We start from the raw sequence: 12918 nt of genomic DNA on the forward strand, positions 1-12918 counted from the left end.
GGAGGAGGCCCAAGGGTTTGATTAGAGGCGAAATGTCCTTGATAACAATCTATACTGCCACCGTCTTCCTCCTTCTTACTAGCTTAGCACCTGTAAGCTAGTTGTATTGTTATATTCATCTCGAAAATAGGAATTTATTCCACTGAAATTGATATATTAGGGGACAGTTTGAGCATGACATGAATTTTGTGTTTGCCTGAGCATGATTCCATCAGCAAGAAATATGAGATAAATACAGAAAATTGCACACAACTCTATTGAGCTGCATGTAATAAATAAAACACACTGCAACATCTACCAGACATATCTATTTACATTTAACAAGAATACTTTCCACCTGACTTCAGATAACCCCTTTTTACCACTTCGAATAAACACACTTATACCTCCTCAAAGTAAAGTGCTATTCTATTATATTGTTTATATTTTTTAAACCATCAGCATACAAAACACCCCACACAAACCTATGTTGCCATTCCTATCTCTTTTTCTTCCTGTGTATGGTATTGTGTGTGTGTGTGGGGGGGTGTCCAGGGGTAAGCTAACTTATGTGGAAGCACATGGATCCTGATGTTGAGATAACTTCCTGAATTGCTTCTCTATCTTATTGTTTGAGGTGAGGTGTTTCACTAAATGAAGAAGTCTGTTTTGAATAGATTCACTTTCCAATTAGTCTCTTGGGATTTGCCTGTTTTACCACTCCCTACCCCGAACACTGGGATTATAGATGTATGTTGTCATCCCAGATCTTGAAAACCTTTAAAATTATTTTTTAAAGTTGTCTGACAAAATATATATATATATATATATATATATATATATATATATATATATAAAACTGTGATCACGTTCTCTCTCCCAATTAAATTCTCATTTGCATCCCACTTCTTCCCTCTTTCCCAATATCCCTCTTATCCTTTTGTCCCTTTCTTACTTCCTTTCCTGACTTCCTCTTTCCCTTCCTCCATCTCTCATTCTCTTTCTTCCTCTTCCTTTCCTTCTCCCTCTCTTCCTTCCCTTACCACAAGTACCTCTTTCTGTGTATGTGTCTCTGTCTCTCACTTTCCCCGTACAGCCATTCACAGCAGCTCTGTATTCATGATTGTAACAGCCATATCATAACTAGAAGATATTTCCTTTCCACACCCATATCCATCTTTTAGTTACCACAGTCCTTCAACCTCCTCTTATAGTATGTCCCTTGGGATTTGTGTGTTTGTGTTTGTGTGTGTGTGTGTGTGTGTGTGTGTGTGTGTGTGTGTGTTAAAATTTTACAATTTGAACCAAAGACTTGCCAGGCTTTTTATATATATATAACTTTGACTAGGATGCTTTGCTTTGACAGATGACCCCTGGCAAAAGACACTTTTTAAAACAAGGCCGGGCGCTGCAATAGTGTATTAACTCTGGTATTTAGAAGGCAATTTAACTATCTATCCATTAAGCACAATATCAGTAGTAGATTCCCTGAAAGAGCCTGTAGGTCCCTTAAGCATAGACTTCTAACTAGTGCTACAGTAACAAATAACAGGTACTTTCCCATGGAGTGGGTCTCAAATCCAATCAGGTAGCAGTTGGCTAGTCCAAGAACACTCATAACACTATTGTACCAGTGAGCATACCTTGCCAGACAGGTCAGTATTGTAGCAAATAGTGTATAATTGGCTGAGACCTTTTATCACACTAATCCATGAAGAGCTTGCCTAACACTTTCAGGAACAATGAATGCTAGCCAGCAGAAAGAAAAATTACAGCTCATTTCCTGCCTGCTTTCTCTGTGTTTTGTGTTTCTGTATTCAGTGTGTGTGTAGTGCCCTCATTAATATGGTCTTACTATATAGTTCTGGTAACATCCATCAATTATGTAGGTGCTGTGGATCCTCATGTTTAGACAGCGAGTTTCTTACCCAGTGAGCCATTTTCTATGGAATTCTATCTGTTTTGTGTGTGTGTGTGTGTGTGTGTGTGTGTGTGTGTGTGTGTATACCACTAATCTCTCTCTCTCTCTCTCTCTCTCTCTCTCTCTGTGTGTGTGTGTGTGTGTGTGTGTGTGTTTTGTTGTTGTTGTTCCTCTAAATCCCCTTTCCTTGTGGACATGTGAATTTTATTGTGTAATTTTCATCCTCCTTCGATAATATACTAGTCATGCTTTCCCTTGGGTCTGTGACACATGATGCTAAGATGTTCCTCAACAAGTCCCAAAGTGACTGGAACATTTACAATAGAAAATATTTCTTTCCCCCAGTGAACCACATTGGACTTCATGGAAGGAGGCAGAGGATAAACTTACAAATTATTTATCTTCCTCCTCATTCTTTTCTTTCATCATTATTTAGTTGGTGTTCCATGTTGGTTAAGTGTTTGGTCTCGAGGCTGACTAGTCTTTTGGTCCTAGGCCACTTAATTTGTCTTCACCTCAATTCTCTTAGCTTTAAAAGTGAGATTCTAACAGTACCTCCTTCACAGGCTTGTTGCGATGACTAAATGGGGTAGGGCATTTCATGAAAAATAAAAGAGGTGGTAAGAGGGCACTGGAGAGGGTAGTGGGGGTTGGATAAGAACAAAACATGACTCTCTCTCTCTCTCTCTCTATATATATATATATATATATATATATATATGTGTGTGTGTGTGTGTGTGCGCGCGCGCGCGCACGTGTTTGTTTCAGGATATTTGATCACACTGTGAACCTGAGATTATGTTATGGTGTGACTCAGCCCTTAGCACTCACCTTTAAGGCCCAGGTTTGCAGACTGAGGCAGTAAACTCAGAGACAACAGTTACCATGAGAAAATAAAAGTTACTTTTACAATCATACAGAAACACACACACACACACACACACACACACACACACACTCACATAGGAAAATGCCATAACAAAATCTATTACTTTAAATGCTAACCTAAAATAATGTATTAAATGAAAAACTCCTTAAAGTTGAGTTAGCTGCTTTACACATATAACCTCCATCAATATTAAAACATAAGGAGCCTGTACATATTTAGACTCCAATAAATATAAAATTATTTTAAACTTTTAAATTCTATCTGAGGAGAAATGTACTTGTATTTTCCACAGTTATTCTTAATTTTTATTTTAAGACTCTATCACCAGGTTTAAAAGGCACAATTGTGATTCAGTTTCTATTTATGAAGCTTATGAGCATTGATCTATTTTTTTATTACTTACAGATCTTCCTTTTAGGGTCAAAGTTACCAAGGTAAATATGCTCTGATATAACTTTAAGAGAAGATTTAATATTTAGGTTATACAACTTTAATAACAGAAATGTATTTTAGACTGTTCAACCAGTTATAATATATCGTATTAAATGAGACTGACACCCTTAATAGAAGATATACTGCTTATCTGAACTTGTATGTTCTTAACATCCAATAAAGTGGTTCTCACATAAGGATGATACCCTCCAGGGGATTCCAGCAGTATCTAAGTCATTTTTAAAATTATCTCTCTCTGGAGAGAGGTTGCTAATGGTACCTAACAGCCAGAGACCCTTCTAAACATCCAATAATGCACAGTTTAGTTCACTACCACAATGAAAGATCTTTCTGAAAATGCAAACAGTGTAAGCTTGAGAAAACCTGTTTCCATATAATAACTAAATGGAAGGAAAAATAGGGCCTACCAGGAAGTACTTATTGAATCAATAAATGAATAAAAATTTTGGGAGACAACAATGTTATTTGATGCTATAGACAACCTCACGGAACTGTAATTGAAAAGATGGGCTTTCAACCAATTGGGGCTAGCAAGATATAAAGAACAGTGTTTGCATGCATTTATTTCACTGTGTGTCTGGGCCATATGGTTATTAAATATTTTGGACAACATCCATGAGATATATTTTTCTAAAGGCTTAAGGCAATTGCTTCTGCAAACAATTATAAACCACAGGAAAAGAAAATACATTGACTATCCTTTGGAAGTAAACAGAAAATGATACAGGGAAGGATTACAAATGAGTCAAATTCTAGAGGCCATAGAAAATTAGAGTTAAAACAATCCAGGAAAAGTGAGAAAATCAAGTGACTCTATTTTCAAGTCTTTCTAGCTTAATCAAGGCAACTGACTCCAGAAGGGAAGGAAATAATGGAGAAAATGAAGTAGAATAAAGCACGTCAACAGCCCATAGGAAACCCTAAATCCATTTAAAGGCCTATTATTGTACTCCTATAGTAAATGTGTTCTGACCATGAAGAATAAAAGGGTTTTTTGGAAAATAAACCACAATGTTGGTGACATGACGAAGGAAAAGATGTTCTTGACTGTAACAAGGCAACCTTCAGGAACTGCAAGAGTTCAAGAGACCTAGAGCCTACAGCTGTGTGACAGTAGATGCTGAATTCAGGTGTTTTGAAAGATATTTTAGGAGTATTATGATAAGGTACTCTGGATCAAATACTGATATTTTTCTCAAGTTTAAAGGCATGAGATTCAATGAATATATATTTTTCCATGTATTTTTCAGTAAGAAGTTGTTTAATAGAATCACTTACCTATGGACTCCCCCAATCACTGTATTTTGAAAGCTGACTAAATTTAATTCTGGTGGTAGTCTTTTGCATATGTTTGGAGCATAGAAACAGTCTGTGTTAACGTTGTTTGTTGCATAGGCATCTGCCATATTCTTTTGTCTTCCTGGTAGAGGTAGGTCTCACATTAAACATGTAGAATTTAAGTAACTATTTCCTGATAGACTGCCAAGCTGAGGACTAGATAGCAGTTAAGGAAGGGCAGTGAAAACTCATTAAGTTTTTGAAGCTGTATTAGAATTTGGTAGTAATCAAGGAATTGTAAATTGAAAAGTTGAGATGTTTTACCTATTATGTTGGTTAAAAAAAAAGAAAAAGTTGAATAATAGCTAATATTGCTTGTAAGTGCATGGAACTGGAAGCCCTGGCATTGTGAGTATTGTGGCACAGTCCTTTCAGAGTACATTTTTTACTATGCCTAGTTATACCAAAAATGTTCTACCTTTTTTATCAAATACATAGATATATACATACATATTCCATATGGAAATGTTTGAAAACATGCATATTAAGGTATTTACAAGATTCCTTTATTAAAGTATGAAATTCACTTTATCCCCTTCCTCACCAAAAGGTATTTGATTAAATAAATAAGGATACAGCTCTGTCATGAACTAGTTCATGTCAGTTAAAAAGTATATGATATAGGTCTGTATTTACTAACATGGGAAATTCCTAAGGTATATTGTTAAGGAGAAAAAGGCAAGTGGAAAAAAATATATAGCTTTATATTATTTATTAGTTAAACAAACAAACACACAACATCTCTACCCAGCCAGACCTCCCATATCTTTCTCCACGATCTAGGCCCATGTGTCTCCCTGACAATCATATTCATGCCTTCTCCCCAGCCTATCAGATCTAGCTTTAATCTCATATTCAGTGTCCTAAACAATATAGAGCTAGACAGACATATAGATCAATGGAATGGAGAAGAAACAAACATGAGTACATGTAACTTCTCCCACTTAATAGTTCACAAAGATACCCAAAGCATAAGCTGGAGAAATGGATCTTCAACAAATGGTACTTTGAAAACTTGAAATTCTAGTGGAAGAGGAAAGAAATTAGACCAGTTTCAATTTTCACCTTGTACAAAATCTAACTCCAAATGGATCAAAGACCTAAACCTGAATGAAACCTGAAACATTGAAATTGCAGGCAAAAAAAACATAGCACACTCTATGACATAGGTGTAGGAAAGCGCTTTCTGAATAAGACTCTATCTGTCCAAGAATTAAGGCCAACCACTGACAAATGGAACTTCATAAAACTATAAAGCTTCTGCACAGTTAAAGAAACATTCAACTTGATGAAGAGGAAGGCTAAAGAATGGGAGAGAATCTTTGTGAGCTATATATCTGACAGGATTAATATCCCATATATACAACGAACTTGGGGGGTGAGGGAGCCTAGAACTTGAACAGAGAATTCTATAAAAAGAAAAATAACTAAGAACTATCTCAAAGTGTTCATCATTTGTAGCAATGCAAATATCTAGGAAATGTGAATCAAAACAATTTTGAAATATATTATCTCTGGAAGAAATGATAAAAACCAATAAGAAATGCTGGAAAAAAGAACTTTCATTCACTATAGGTGGAAGAGCAAACTGGTGTAGCTGTTATGGAACTAGTGTGAAGAACTCTCACAAAGCTAAAAGTAAAACTACCATATGATCAGCTATACCACCCCTTTGTGGATGTCCAAGGGACTTGACATTCTGCTCCACAGATACTTGCTCAGCTGTTTATTGCTGCTCTATTTAGAATAACTAGGAAATGGAAATAACTGTTTTTCAACTGTTAAATGGGTAATGAAATTGTGGTACATATACACTATGAAATCCTATTCAGTTGTGAAAAAAATGAAATAATGAACTTTGCAGGTAATGGATGGACAAATGACACATGTTCTTTCTCATCTTAGGCTCGGAGCTTCAGATCTTCAAGTGCCCAGTACATATGTTGGAGTGCTTTGTAGAAACCAGAAAAGTAAAAAGGGACCATTGCTAGGGTAGGTGGTAGGAAGCAGCAGAGAGGGGGGTAGAGGGGTACAAGTGATTCGATGGTAAATAATACCATCTGTATCACTATAATTATATCATCTATAACTATCTATTGAAGAAAATATTAATCGTCTACTGAAGAAAAACCTATAATACACATAAATCTGTGTATAAATATACATACATAGTTTAAATGAAATTTTTTTTAATTTTTTTTATTTTTTTTTTTTTTAACTTGAGTATTTTTTTTTACATTTCGAGTTTTTTTCCCTTTCCCGGTTTCCGGGGGGCAAACATCCCCTTCCTTCCCCCCCCTTCTATGGGTGTTCCCCTCCCCACCTCCCCATTGCCCCCTCCCCAAAGTCTAGTTCACTGGGGTTCAGTCTTAGCAGGACAGGGCTTCCCCTTCCACTGGTGCTCTTACTAGGATATTCATTGCTACCTATGAGGTCAGAGTCCAGGGTCAGTCCATGTATAGTCTTTAGGTAGTGGCTTAGTCCTGGAGCTCTGGTTGCTTGGCATTGTTGTACATATGGGGTCTCAAGCCCCTTCAAGCTCTTCAGTTCTTTCTCTGATTCCTTCACGGGGGGGTCCTATTCTCAGTTCAGTGGTTTGCTGCTGACATTAGCCTCTGTATTTGCTGTATTCTGGCTGTGTCTCTCAGGGGCGATCTACACTTCTGCACTTCTTTGCTTCATCCATCTTGTCTAATTGGGTGGCTGTATATATATGGGCCACATGTGGGGCAGGCTCTGAATGGGTGTTCCTTCAGTCTCTGTTTTTAATCTTTGCCTCTCTCTTCCCTGCCAAAGGGTATTCTTGTTCCCCTTTTAAAGAAGGAGTGGAAGCATTCACATTTTGATCATCCGTCTTGAGTTTCATTTGTTCTAGGCATCTAGGGTAATTCAGGCATTTGGGCTAATAGCCACTTATCAATGAGTGCATACCATGTATGTCTTTCTGTGATTGGGTTAGCTCACTCAGGATGATATTTTCCAGTTCAACCATTTGCCTACAAATTTCATAAACTCGTTGTTTTTGATAGCTGAGTAATATTCCATTGTGTAGATGTACCACATTTTCTGTATCCATTCCTCTGTTGAAGGGCATCTGGGTTCTTTCCAGCTTCTGGCTATTATAAATAAGGCTGCAATGAACATAGTGGAGCACGTGTCTTTTTTATATGTTGGGGCATCTTTTGGGTATATGCCCAAGAGAGGTATAGCTGGATCCTCAGGCAGTTTAATGTCCAATTTTCTGAGGAACCTCCAGACTGATTTCCAGAATGGTTGTACCAGTCTGCAATCCCACCAACAATGGAGGAGTGTTCCTCTTTCTCCTCATCCTCGCCAGCATTTGCTGTCACCTGAGTTTTTGATCTTAGCCATTCTCACTGGTGTGAGGTGAAATCTCAGGGTTGTTTTGATTTGCATTTCCCTGATGACTAAAGATGTTGAACATTTCTTTAGGTGTTTCTCAGCCATTCGGCATTCCTCAGCTGTGAATTCTTTGTTTAGCTCTGAACCCCATTTTTTAATAGGGTTATTTGTCTCCCTGCGGTCTAACTTTTTGAGTTCTTTGTATATTTTGGATATAAGGCCTCTATCTGTTGTAGGATTGGTAAAGATCTTTTCCCAATCTGTTGGTTGCCATTTTGTCCTAACCACAGTGTCCTTTGCCTTACAGAAGCTTTTCAGTTTTATGAGATCCCATTTGCCGATTCTTGATCTTAGAGCATAAGCCATTGGTGTTTTGTTCAGGAAATTTTTCCAGTGCCCATGTGTTCAGATGCTTCCCTAGTTTTTCTTCTATTAGTTTGAGTGTGTCTGGTTTGATGTGGAGGTCCTTGATCCACTTGGACTTAAGCTTTTTACAGGGTGATAAGCATGGATTGATCTGCATTCTTCTACATGTTGACCTCCAGTTGAACCAGCACCATTTGCTGAAAATGCTATCTTTTTTTCCATTGGATGGATTTGGCTCCTTTGTCAAAAATCAAGTGACCATAGGGTGTGGGTTCATTTCTGGGTCTTCAATTCTGTTCCATTGGTCTATCTGTCTGTCTCTGTACCAATACCATGCAGTTTTTATCACTATTGCTCTGTAATACTGCTTGAGTTCAGGGATAGTGATTCCCCTGAAGTCCTTTTATTGTTGAGGATAGTTTTAGCTATCCTGGGTTTTTGTTATTCAGATGAATTTGCAAATTGTTCTGTCTAACTCTTTGAAGAATTGGATTGGTATTTTGATGGGGATTGCATTGAATCTGTAGAAGCTTTTTGGTAAAATGGCCATTTTACTATATTAATCCTGCCAATCCATGAGCATGGGAGATCTTTCCATCTTCTGAGGTCTTCTTCAATTTCTTTCTTCAGTGTCTTGAAGTTCTTATTGTACAGATCTTTCCCTTGCTTGGTTAAAGTCACACCGAGGTATTTTATATTATTTGGGTCTATTATGAAGGGTGTCGTTTCCCTAATTTCTTTCTCGGCTTGTTTCTCTTTTGTGTAGAGGAAGGCTACTGATTTATTTGAGTTAATTTTATACCCAGCCACTTTGCTGAAGTTGTTTATCAGCTTTAGTAGTACTCTGGTGGAACTTTTGGGATCATAAATATACTATCATATCATCTGCAAATAGTGATATTTTGACTTCTTCTTTTCGATCTGTATCCCCTTGACCTCCTTTTGTTGTCTGATTGCTCTGGCTAGAACTTCAAGAACTATATTGAATAAGTAGGAGAGAGTGGGCAGCCTTGTCTAGTCCCCTGATTTTAGTGGGATTGCTTCAAGTTTCTCTCCATTTAGTTTAATGTTAGCCACTGGTTTTGCTGTATATGGCTTTTACTATGTTTAGGTATGGGCCTTGAATTCCTATTCTTTCAGGACTTTTTATCATGAAGGGTGTTGAATTTTTGTCAAATGCTTTCTCAGCATCTAATGAAATGATCATGTGGTTTTGTTCTTTCAGTTTGTTTATATAATGGATCCGTTGATGGTTTTCCGTATATTAAACCATCCCTGCATGCCTGGGATGAAGCCTACTTGATCATGGTGGATGATTGTTTTGATGTGCTCTTGGATTCGGTTTGCCAGAATTTTGTTGAGTATTTTTGCGTCAATGTTCATAAGGGAAATTGGTCTGAAGTTCTCTTTCTTTGTTGGGTCTTTGTGTGGTTTAGGTATAAAATGGTGTGGCTTCATAGAAGGAATTGGTAGTGCTCCATCTGTTTCAATTTTGTGGAATAGTTTGGATAATATTGGTATGAGGTCTTCTATGAAGGTCTGATAAATTCTGCACTAAACCGTCTGGACCTGGGCTCTTTTGGTTGGGAGACCTTTAATGACTGCTTCTATTTCCTTAGGAGTTATGGGGTTGTTTAACTGGTTTATCTGTTCTGATTTAACCCGGTACCTGGTATCTGTCTAGGAAATTGTCCATTTCCTGCAGATTTTCAAGTTTTGTTGAATATAGGCTTTTATAGTAAGATCTGATGATTTTTGAATTTCCTCTGAATCTGTAGTTATGTCTCCCTTTTCATTTCTGATTTTGTTAATTTGGACACACTCTCTGTGTCCTCTCGTTAGTCTGGCTAAGGGGGTTTATCTATCTTGTTGATTTTCTCAAAGAACCAACTTTTTGGTTCTGTTGATTCTTTCTATGGTCCTTTTGTTTCTACTTGGTTGATTTCAGCTCTGAGTTTGATTATTTCCTGCCTTCTACTCCTCCTGGGTGTATTTGCTTCTTTTTGTTCTAGAGCTTTTAGGTGTGCTGTCAAGCTGCTGACATATGCTCTTTCCTGTTTCTTTCTGCAGGCACTCAGCGCTATGAGTTTTCCTCTTGCTTTAGCTTTCATTGTGTCCCATAAGTTTGGGTATGTTGTACCTTCATTTTCATTAAATTCTAAAAAGTTTTTAATTTCTTTCTTTATTTCTTCCTTGACCAGGTTATCATTGAGTAGAGCATTGTTCAATTTCCCGTATATGTGGGCATTCTTCCCTTATTGTTATTGAAGACCAGCTTTAGGCGTGGTGGTCCGATGATATACGCATGGGATTATTTCTATCTTTCTGTACCTGTTGAGGCCCGTTTTTGACCAATTATGGTCAATTTTGGAAAAGTACCATGAGGAGCTGAGAAGAAGGTATATCCTTTTGCTTTAGGGTAGAACGTTCTATAAATATCCGTTAAGTCCATTTGGCTCATGACTTCTCTTAGTCTGTCTCGTCTCTGTTTAATTTCTGTTTCCATGATCTGTCCATTGATGAGGTGGGGTGTTGAAATCTCCTACTATTATTGTGTGAGGTGCAATGTGTGTTTTGAGCTTTAGTAAGGTTTCTTTTACGTATGTAGGTGCCCTTGTATTTGGGGCATAGATATTTAGGATTGAGAGTTCATCTTGGTGGATTTTTCCTTTGATGAATATAAAGTGTCCTTCCTTATCTTTTTTGATGACTTTTTAGTTGAAAATTGATTTTATTTGATATTAGAATGGCTACTCCAGCTTGCTTCTTCTGACCATTTGCTTGGAAAGTTGTTTTCCCAGCCTTTCACTCTGAGGTAGTGTCTGTCTTTGTCTCTGAGGTGTGTTTCCTGTAGGCAGCAGAATGCAGGGTCCTCGTTGTGTATCCAGTTTGTTAATCTATGTCTTTTTATTGGGGAGTTGAGGCCATTGATGTTGAGAGATATTAAGGAATAGTGATTATTGCTTCCTGTTATATTCATATTTGGATGTGAGGTTATGTTTGTGTGCTTTTCTTCTCTTTTTTTTGTTGCCAAGACGATTAGTTTCTTGCCTCTTCTTGGGTATAGCTTGCCTCCTTATGTTGGGCTTTACCATTTATTATCCTTTGTAGTGCTGGATTTGTAGAAAGATATTGTGTAAATTTGGTTTTGTCATGGAATATCTTGGTTTCTCCATCTATGTTAATTGAGGAGTTTTGCAGGATACAGTAGCCTGGGCTGGCATTTGTGTTCTCTTAGGGTCTGTATGACATCAGTCAGGATCTTCTGGCCTTCATAGTTTCTGGCGAAAAGTCTGGTGTGATTCTGATAGGTCTGCCTTTATATGTTACTTGACCTTTTTCCTTACTGCTTTTAATATTCTTTCTTTATTTTTGTGCGTTTGGTGTTTTGACTATTATGTGACGGGAGGTGTTTCTTTTCTGGTCAATCTATTTGGAGTTCTGTAGGCTTCTTGTATGCCTATGGGTATCTCTTTTTTAGGTTAGGAAGTTTTCTTCTATGATTTTGTTGAAGATATTTACTGGTCCTTTGAGCTGGAGTCTTCACTCTCTTCTATACCTATTATCCTTAGGTTTGATCTTCTCATTGAGTCCTGGATTTCCTGTATGTTTTTGGACCAGTAGCTTTTCCGCTTTACATTATCTTTGACAGTTAGTCAATGATTTCTATGGAATCTTCTGCTCCTGAGATTCTCTCTTCCATCTCTTGTATTCTGTTGGTGATGCTTGTATCTACAGCTCCTTGTCTCTTCTTTTGGTTTTCTATATCCAGGGTTGTTTCCATGTGTTCTTTCTTGATTGCTTCTATTTCCATTTTTAATTCCTTCAACTGTTTGATTGTGTTTTCCTGGAATTCTTTCAGGGATTTTTGTGACTCCTCTCTGTGGCTTCTACTTGTTTGTTTATGTTTTCTGTGTTTCTCTAAGGGAGTTCTTCATGTCTTTCTTGAAGTCCTCAACATCATGATCAAATATGATTTTGAAACTAGATCTTGCTTTTCTGGTGTGTTTTGGATATTGGACAGAGTGTTCTGCTTTCGGTCGCGTAGTTTTTCTTCTCTACAGGTCTTCAGCTGTTCCTGTGAGCCTGTGTCTTGAGTTCACCAGGCAAGTCGTTTGTAGCAGAAAAGTTTGTCTTACCTGTGGTCCCCAGGCTCAAGTTTGCTGGCGGTGTGTTGCCTATGAGCTCTCCACGGCCTCAGCAGCCAGGAACCTGATCTGTTTTCTATCTCCAATATTTTCTCTCTTTGTGATTCATTTATTATTTCTATTTACATTTTTAGATCCTGGACAGTTTTGTTCAATTCCTTCTCCTGATTGGTTGTTTCCCTCTACTTCTTTAAGTAATTCTTGTGTTTACTCTTTAAGGGCTTCTACTTGTACACCTGTGTTGTCCTCTATTTCTTTAAGGGAGTTATTATGTTCTTCCAAATGTCTTCTATCATCATCATGAGAGGTGATTTTAATTACAAATCTTGCTTTTCTTGTAATTGGTTATCCAGGACTTGGTGTGGTGGAACAACTGGTTTCTGATAATGCCAGGAAGCCTGGATTTCTTTTGCTCATGTTCTTGTGCTTGTGTCTTGCCATCTGCTTATCTCTTGTGCTGC

This window comes from Rattus rattus, chromosome 1 (genome assembly GCF_011064425.1).
Source record: "Rattus rattus isolate New Zealand chromosome 1, Rrattus_CSIRO_v1, whole genome shotgun sequence".
In the NCBI taxonomy this organism is placed as follows: Eukaryota; Metazoa; Chordata; class Mammalia; order Rodentia; family Muridae; genus Rattus; species Rattus rattus.